The sequence below is a fragment of the Arachis hypogaea genome, chromosome 9 (assembly GCF_003086295.3).
Source record: "Arachis hypogaea cultivar Tifrunner chromosome 9, arahy.Tifrunner.gnm2.J5K5, whole genome shotgun sequence".
Lineage (NCBI taxonomy): Eukaryota > Viridiplantae > Streptophyta > Magnoliopsida > Fabales > Fabaceae > Arachis > Arachis hypogaea.
In genome coordinates this window covers 70433283-70442218 of record NC_092044.1, presented here as the reverse complement: position 1 = coordinate 70442218, position 8936 = coordinate 70433283, and the positions used below count along the sequence as shown (strand labels likewise).

General features: G+C 36.4%; 1 non-coding gene across 1 annotated transcript; it reads right to left on the bottom strand.

The window, feature by feature from the left end:
• Positions 1 to 5199: 5199 nt before the first annotated feature.
• Positions 5200 to 5307, bottom strand: LOC112713445 (small nucleolar RNA R71). The gene has a single exon (XR_003158418.1). It is a non-coding gene; the product is annotated as a small nucleolar RNA R71 (small nucleolar RNA).
• Positions 5308 to 8936: the final 3629 nt, after the last annotated feature.

Below are 8936 nucleotides of genomic sequence, written 5' to 3'. Positions count from 1 at the left end.
CTTGTAATTTAGTAATTTAGCATTAATGGATATGAAACTTTAATGGAAACTGGTGTTTGCTTCTTTTGATGAATTACAATAGCTTAACTTTTCTAGATTTATCTTTTGGTAGGAGTACATTTAATCGAAATCTGCATCTACATATAATAAACCATTATCTTATTTGGAAGTCTGGGGATTAGATAGTGAGGACTTTTTTAATGTGATCCTCCAAACCCCTATCTAACTATCCATTTGTATGAATATTTTAAAGTACCATAAGTCTTGGAGGATTATATATTTATAATTATCCATTCTAAAGAAAGGAAAATCATCACTTAAAACACCCCCCACAATCAAAGAAAGGAAATTTTAAAGATTAATGTTTTACTAACTCAATTACTACTATTCTGTTTACTTATTCTTTATTTGGAATTTTTTGTGAACTACAAGATGGAAAAAGCACACTGGAAAACTGTCAAGTTTTACAGGTAAGGTGTCTCGGTTCCTCTCAGTTTCTCAATTTCTCTATTGAGAGCTCTTATAATACCTTTCTTTTATTTGATAATGTGCTTTACTAAAATCCCCTTCTGAAAATCCATTAGATAATAGCATCATTCAATAAACGAAAACATATTTCAACTGAGAGCTATGCCTTGTAATGCTATAATAAAGCCCAGTAAATTGGTTATAAGCATTTACTTTTTCAGTACTATGTAGATAATTATATTGATGTTATTGGGGTCATTCTTTAGCTTCTTGTCTTACCTAATACTTATGTTGACTTTGATGTGAATACATTTATTGATCAGAGCTCTAAAAATTTGAATATCAAGATGCCAGAAGTTCTTTATTTTTTATTTACATATTAATCTTTAGCATCTCAACTTGTTAATAGGTCTAAAACAAAAGATTAAGTAGTTTGGGGATTTCACGTTAGAACTTAGAATATAATTGGTATGAGCCAATTCTTTTAAAAGCTTAAACTATTTTTTTAGAAAGGAAATGTGTTGCACGCCATTTAGAAAAAAATAATAATAAAATAAAAATCTGCAAGTGTCCTTGTGATGAGTGCATCACTTCTTTTTATTACTATTATTTTTAATTAATATCATATTTCTGGCACATTAATTATTGACTACTTTGTATATAGAAACTATCAACTTATAAGTAAAAGAAGATTGAGGTTTAGTTAAACCTATTATAAAGTGTTAAAACTCTGAACTAATAAAGGACCATATAGTAGCTGATGAGCGGATAATTTATATGCTTTTTGGCATTGTTTTTAGGTAGTTTTTAGCATGATCTAGTTACTTTTAGGGATGTTTTCATTAGTTTTTATGCTAAATTCATATTTCTGGACTTTACTATGAGTTTGTGTGTTTTTCTGTGATTTCAGGTATTTTCTGACTGAAATTGAGGGACCTGAGCAAAACTCTGATAGGAGGCTGACAAAGGACAGCTGATGCTGTTGGAATCTGACCTACCTGCACTCAAAATAGATTTTCTGGAGCTATAGAACTCCAAATGGCACGCTCTTAATGGTGTTGGAACGTAGTCATCTAGAGCTTTCCAGCAATATATAATAGTCCATACTTTATTCGTGATTAGATGACGTAAACTGGCACTCAACTCCAGTTCCATGCTGCACTCTGGAGTCAAACGCCGGAAACACGTTACGAACCAGAGTTGAACGCTCAAAACACGTTACTAATTGGTGTTCAACTCCAAGAGAAGCCTCAGCTCATGGATAGATCAAGCTCAGTCCAAGCACACACCAAGTGGGCCCCGGAAGTGGATTTATGCTTCAATTACTTACCTCTGTAAACCCTAATAGCTAGTTCAAGTATAAATAGAACTTTTTACCTTTGTATTATTAATCCTGGATCCTGAATTGTATTTTTTGATCCTGTGATCACGTTTGGGGGATGGCTATTTGGCCATGCCTGAACCTTCATTACTTATGTATTTTCAATGGTGGAGTTTCTACACACCATAGATTAAGGGTGTGGAGCTCTGCTGTACCTCGAGTTTTAATGCAAGTACTTCTATTTTTTATTCAACTCGACTTATTCTTGTTCTAAGATATTCGTTGCACTTCAACTTGATGAATGTGATGATCCGTGACACTCATCATCATTCTCACCTATGAACGCGCATGATTGAAAACCACTTCCGTTCTACCTTAGACCGGGTGCATATCTCTTAGATTCCTTGATCAGAATCTTCGTGGTATAAGCTAGAATTGATGGCGGCATTCATGGGAATCCGGAAAGTCTAACTTTGTCTATGGTATTCTGAGTAGGATTCCGGATTGAATGACTGTGACAAGCTTCAAACTCCTGAAGGCTGGGCGTTAGTGACAGACACAAAAGAATCACGGGATTCTATTCCAACCTGATTGAGAACCGACAGATGATTAGCCGTGCTGTGACAGAGCATTTGGACCATTTTCACTGAGAGGATGGGATGTAGCCATTGACAACGGTGATGCCCTACAAACAGCTTGTCATGGAAAGGAGTAAGAAGGATTGGATGAAAGCAGTAGGAAAACAGAGATTCAATAGGGACAAGCATCTCCATACGCTTATCTGAAATTTCCACCATTAATTTACATAAGTATTTCTATCCTATTTTATTTCTGTTTTAATTATCTAATCCAATCACATTTGAAATCAGCCTGATTGAGATCTACAAGATGACCATAGATTGCTTCATACCAACAATCTCCGTGGGATCGATCCTTACTCACGTAAGGTATTACTTGGACGACCCAGTGCACTTGCTGGTTAGTTGTGCGGAGTTGTGACTAAGTGTAATTCACGTGTGAGAGCTACCAAATTATTGGAGCCATTGTTAATGATCACAATTTCGTCTACCAAGTTTTTGGCGCCGTTGCCGGGGATTGTTCGAGTATGGACAACTGACGGTTCATCTTGTTGCTCAGATTAGGTAATTTTCTTTTTGTTTTAATTTCAAAAATTTTTTTCAAAAATCTTTCAAAAATTTCTCATCTATTTTCGAAAATTATTCTAAATTTTTAAGAATGAATTCTAGAGTTTCACAAGTAACATGTTGATGCCTGGTTGGCTGTAAAGCCATATCCAAACTCCTTTGGGATTGGTCTTCAACTAATCACCACAATGCATGTAATTCCATCCTAAAGCTGACTGGCTATTAAGCCATGTCCAACCCTTTGATTGGAGCTTTGGGCTAATATTGAAAGATTCCTAGAATTCTTCTTAAAGATTTTGAATTTCTTATTTTCTTTTTCTTATATGTTTTTCGAAAAAATAAAATAAAATACAAAAAAATTAAAAAAAAAATCAAAAATATTTTGTGTTTCGTGTTTGAGTCTTGAGTCAATTTTTAAGTTTTATGTCAATTGCATGTTTTTAAAATTATTATGCATTTTTCGAAAATTCATGCATTCATAGTGTTCTTCATGATCTTCAAGTTGTTCTTGGTAAGTCTTCTTGTTTGATCTTGATGTTTTCTTGTTTTGTATCTTTTGTTGTTTTTCATATGCATTTTTTGTTTGTTAGAGTCCAAGCATTAAAGAATTCTAACTTTTGGTGTCTTGCATGTTTTCTTTGTATAAAAATTTTTTCAAAAATATGTTCTTGATGTTCATCATGATCTTCAAAGTGTTCTTGGTATTCATCTTGACATTCATAGTGTTCTTGCATGCATCTTGTGTTTTGATCCAAAATTTTTATGTTTTGGGTCATATTTGTGTTTTTCTCTCTCATAATTAAAAATTCAAAAATCAAAAAAATATATTTTCCTTAATTTTCTCATAATTTTTGAAAATTTGAGTTGACTTAGTCAAAAATTTTTAAAATTAGTTGTTTCTTACAAGTCAAGTCAAATTTTCAATTTTAAAAATCCTATCTTTTCAAAACTTTTTCAAAAATCAAATATTTTTCATTTTTATCTTATGATTTTCGAAAATTTGAAAATATTTTTCAAAAATCTTTTTTAATTTCATCTTTATTTTCAAAAATTATGCTAACAATTAATGTGATTGATTCAAAATTTTAAAGTTTGTTACTTTCTTGTTAAGAAAGGTTCAATCTTTAAATTCTAGAATCATATCTTTTAGTTTCTTGTTAGTCAAGTAATTAATTTTAATTTTAAAAATTAAATCTATCTTATCTTATCTTTTATATCATATCTTTTTCAAAAATTTTGTCTTATCCAAAAATTTGATTTCAAAATATCTTCTTATCTTTTTATCTTTTCAAAAATGATTTTCAAATCTCTTTCAATCAACTAACTAACTTTTTGTTGGTTTCTTATCTTTTTCAAAACCACCTAACTACTTTTCTATCTCTAATTTTCGAAAATATCTCCTTCTTTTTCAAAAATTATTTTTAATTAATTAATTGTTTCAAATTTTAATTTTAATTTTAATTTCTTATCTTAATTTTCGAAAATTATTAACTCCTTTTCAAAAATATTTTCAAAAATATCTCTCTCATCTTCTTCTATTTATTTATTTATTTATTTATTTACTAACACTTCTCTTCACCTCTCTTCATCTCAATTCACTACCCCTATCCTCACCCTTCTGTTTGGAGTCTCCTTTCTTTATCCCCTTTCTTCTTCTACTAATAATAAGGAACCTCTTTACTGTGACATAGAGGATTCCTCTTCTTTTCTTGTTTTCTTCTCTTTCATATGAGCAGGAACAAGAAAAAAGGCATTCTTGTTGAAGCTGATCCAGAACCTGAAAGGACTCTGAAGAGGAAACTAAGAGAAGCTAAATTACAACAATCCAGAGACAACCTTACTGAAATTTTTGAACAAGAAAAAGACATGGCAGCCGAACCTAACAAAAATAATGCAAGGAGGATGCTTGGTGATTATACTACACCTACTTCCAAGTTTGATGGAAGAAGCATCTCAATTCCCACCATTGGAGCAAACAATTTTGAGCTAAAACCTCAACTAGTTGCTCTAATGCAACAAAACTACAAGTTTCATGGACTTCCATCAGAAGATCCCTATCAGCTTTTAACTGAGTTCTTGCAGATCTGTGAGACTGTAAAGACGAATGGAGTAGATCCTGAAGTCTACAGGCTCATGCTTTTCCCTTTTGCTATAAGAGACAGAGCTAGAACATGGTTGGATTCACAACATAAAGATAGCCTGGACTCATGGGATAAGCTGGTCACGGCCTTCTTGGCTAAATTCTTTCCTCCTCAAAAGCTGAGCAAGCTTAGATTGGATGTTCAGACATTCAAACAAAAAGATGGTGAATCCCTCTATGAAGCTTGGGAAAGATACAAGCAGCTGACCAAAAGGTGTCCTTCTGACATGCTTTCAGAATGGACCATTCTGGATATATTCTATTATGGTCTATCTGAATTCTCTAAGATGTCACTGGACCATTCTGCAGGTGGATCCATTCACCTAAAGAAAATGCCTGCAGAAGCTCAAGAACTTATTGACATGGTTGTAAATAACTAGTTCATGTACACTTCTGAGAGGAATTACGTGAATAATGGGACGCCTCAGAGGAAGGGAGTTCTTGAGATTGATGCTCTGAATGCCATATTGGCTCAGAACAATGTGTTGACTCAGCAAGTCAACATGATTTCCCAAAGTCTGAATGGATGGCAAAATACATCCAACAGCACAAAAGAGGCATCTTCTGAAGAAGAAGCTTATGATCCTGAAAACCCTGCAATGGAAAAGGTAAATTATATGGGTGAACCTTATGGAAACACCTATAATTCATCATGGAGAAATTATCCAAATTTCTCATGGAAGGATCAACAAAAGCCTCAACAAGGCTTTAATAATGGTGGAAGAAATAGGCTTAACAATATCAAGCCTTATCCATCATCTTCTCAGCAATAGACAGAGAATTATGAACAGAATACCTCCAACTTAGCAAATTTAGTCTCTGACCTGTCTAAGGCCACTATAAGTTTCATGAATAAAACAAGGTCCTCCATTAGAAATTTGGAGGCACAAGTGGGCCAGCTGAGTAAGAAAGTCATTGAAACTCCTCCTAGTACTCTCCCAAGCAATACAGAAGAGAATCCAAAGAGAGAGTGCAAGGCCATTGATATAGTCAATATGGCTGAATGCAATGAGGAAGGGGAGGACGTGAATCCCAATGAGGAAGACCTCACGGAACGTCTCCCAACCAAGAAGGAGTTCCCTATTGAGGACCTAAAAGAATCTAATGCTCATATAGAGACCATAGAGATTCCATTAAATCTCCTTCTGCCATTCATGAGCTCTGAAAATTATTCTTCCTCTGAAGAGGATGAAGATGTAACTAGAGAGCAAGTTGCTCAATATCTAGGAGCCATCATGAAGCTGAATGCCAAGTTATTTGGTAATGAGACTTGGGAAGGTGAACCTCCCTTGCTCATTAGTGAACTTGATACATGGGTTCAGCAAACTCTACCTCAAAAGAAACAAGATCCTGGGAAATTCTTAATACCCTGTACCATAGATACCATGACCTTTAACAAGGCTCTGTGTGATCTAGGGTCAGGCATAAACCTTATGCCACTCTCTGTAATGGAGAAACTGGGGATCATTGAGGTACATCCTGCCTTATTCTCATTACAATTGGCATACAAGTCAGTAAGACAAGCTTATGGATTAGTAGAGGATGTGTTGGTAAAGGTTAAAGGCCTTTACATTTCTGCTAATTTCATAATCTTACACACTAGGAAGGAGGAGGATGAATGCATCATCCTTGGAAGACCTTTCCTAGCAACAGCAGAAGCTGTGATAGATGTTAACAGAGGAGAATTAGTCCTTCAATTGAATGGGGACTACCTTGTGTTTAAGGCACACGGCTATTCTTCTGTAACAAGGGAGAGTAAGCATGCAGAGCTTCTCTCAATACAGAGTCAAACAGAGCCCCCACAATCAAACTCTAAGTTTGGTGTTGAGAAGACCCCACATTCAAACTCTATGTTTGGTGTTCGGAGGCCTTCATCATGCTCTGAACTTCTGTGAGGCTCCATAAGAGCCCACTGTCAAGCTAGTGACATTAAAGAAGTGCTTGTTGGGAGGCAACCCAATTTTTATTTATCTAATTTTATTTTTATTTATTTGTTATTTTGTGTTTTAGTAGGTTCATTATCATGTGGAGTCACGAAAAAAATATTAAAATTAAAAGCAGAATCAAAAATAGCAGAAGAAAAATCACACCCTGGAGGAAGGACTTACTGGCGTTTAAACGCCAGTAAGGAGCATCTGGCAGGCGTTCAACGCCAGAACAGAGCATGGATCTGGCGCTGAACGCCAGAAACAAGCAACATCCTGGCATTTGAACGCCAGGAATATGCCCTGAGGAAAGCTGGCGCTGAACGCCAGTAACAAGCATGGAACTGGCATTCAATGCCAGAAACATGCTACACATGGGCATTGAACGCCCAGAACGTGCACCACTTCGGCGTTTAAACGCCAAAATGGTATGCTAAGGCATTTTACATGCCTAATTGGTGCAGGGATGTAAATCCTTGATACCTCAGGATCTGTGGACCCCACCGGATCACCTCAGGATCAGTGGACCCCACAGGATCCCCACCTAACATATTCCCACCTTACCTCCTAATTAATCCTATAACATACTTTCCCAAAAACCCTTCACCAATCACCTCAATCTCTCTTCCCAATTATCCCCTTCACCACTCACATCCACCCACTCTTACCCATAAACCCCACCTACCTTCAAAATTCAAAAATCTTTCCCACCCAAACCCACCCTAAAATGGCCAAACCTACCCTCTCTCACTTCCCTATATAAACCCCTCCATTCTCCTTAATTTTCACACAAGAGACACCTCTCTTCTCCTTCTTGGCCGAATATACCTATCCCCCTCTCCTCCATATTTTCTTCTTTTTCTTCTTCTTTTCTTTCTTCTCTTGCTCGAGGGCGAGCAATATTTTAAGTTTGTTGTGGTAAAAGCATAAGCTTTTTGTTTTTCCATTACCATTGATGGCACCTAAGGCCGGAGAATCCTCTAGAAAAGGGAAAGGGAAGACAAAAGCTTCCACCTTCGAGTCATGGGAGATGGAAAGATTCATCTCCAAAGCCCATCAAGACCACTTCTATGATGTTGTGGCCAAGAAGAAGGTGATCCCTGAGGTCCCTTTCAAGCTCAAGAAAAATGAGTATCCGGAGATCCGACATGAGATCCAAGAAAGAGGTTGGGAAGTTCTAACCAACCCCATTCAACAAGTCAGAATCTTAATGGTTCAAGAGTTCTATGCCAATGCATAGATCACTAGGAACCATGATCAAAGTGTGAACCCGAGTCCAAAGAATTATCTTACAATGGTTCGGGGGAAATACTTAGATTTTAGTCCGGAAAATATGAGGTTGGCGTTCAACTTACCCATGATGCAAGGAGATGCACGCCCCTACACTAGAAGGGTCAACTTTAATCAAAGGTTGGACCAAGTCCTTATGGACATATGTGTGGAAGGAGCTCAATGGAAAAGAGACTCCAAAGGCAAACCGGTTCAACTAAGAAGACTGGACCTCAAGCCTGTGGCTAGAAGATGGTTGGAGTTCATTCAAAGCTCCATCATCCCCACTAGCAACCGATCTGAAGTTACTGTGGATTGGGCCATCATGATTCATAGCATCATGATTGGAGAGGAAGTAGAAGTTCATGAAGTAATCTCCCATGAATTCTACAAAATAGCCGATAAGTCCTCTACTTTGGCAAGGCTAGCTTTTCCTCATCTTATTTGCCATCTACGTTACTCAGCTGGAGATATCATAGAAGGAGACATCCTCATTGAGGAGGACAAGCCCATCACTAAGAAAAGGATGGAGCAAACAAGAGAGCCCACTCATGGAACCCAAGAGACGCATGAGGAAGCTCATCACCAAGAAATCTCAGAGATGCCTCAAGGAAATGCACTTTCCTTCCAACAACTATTGGGAACAACTCAACACTTCCTTAGAAGAT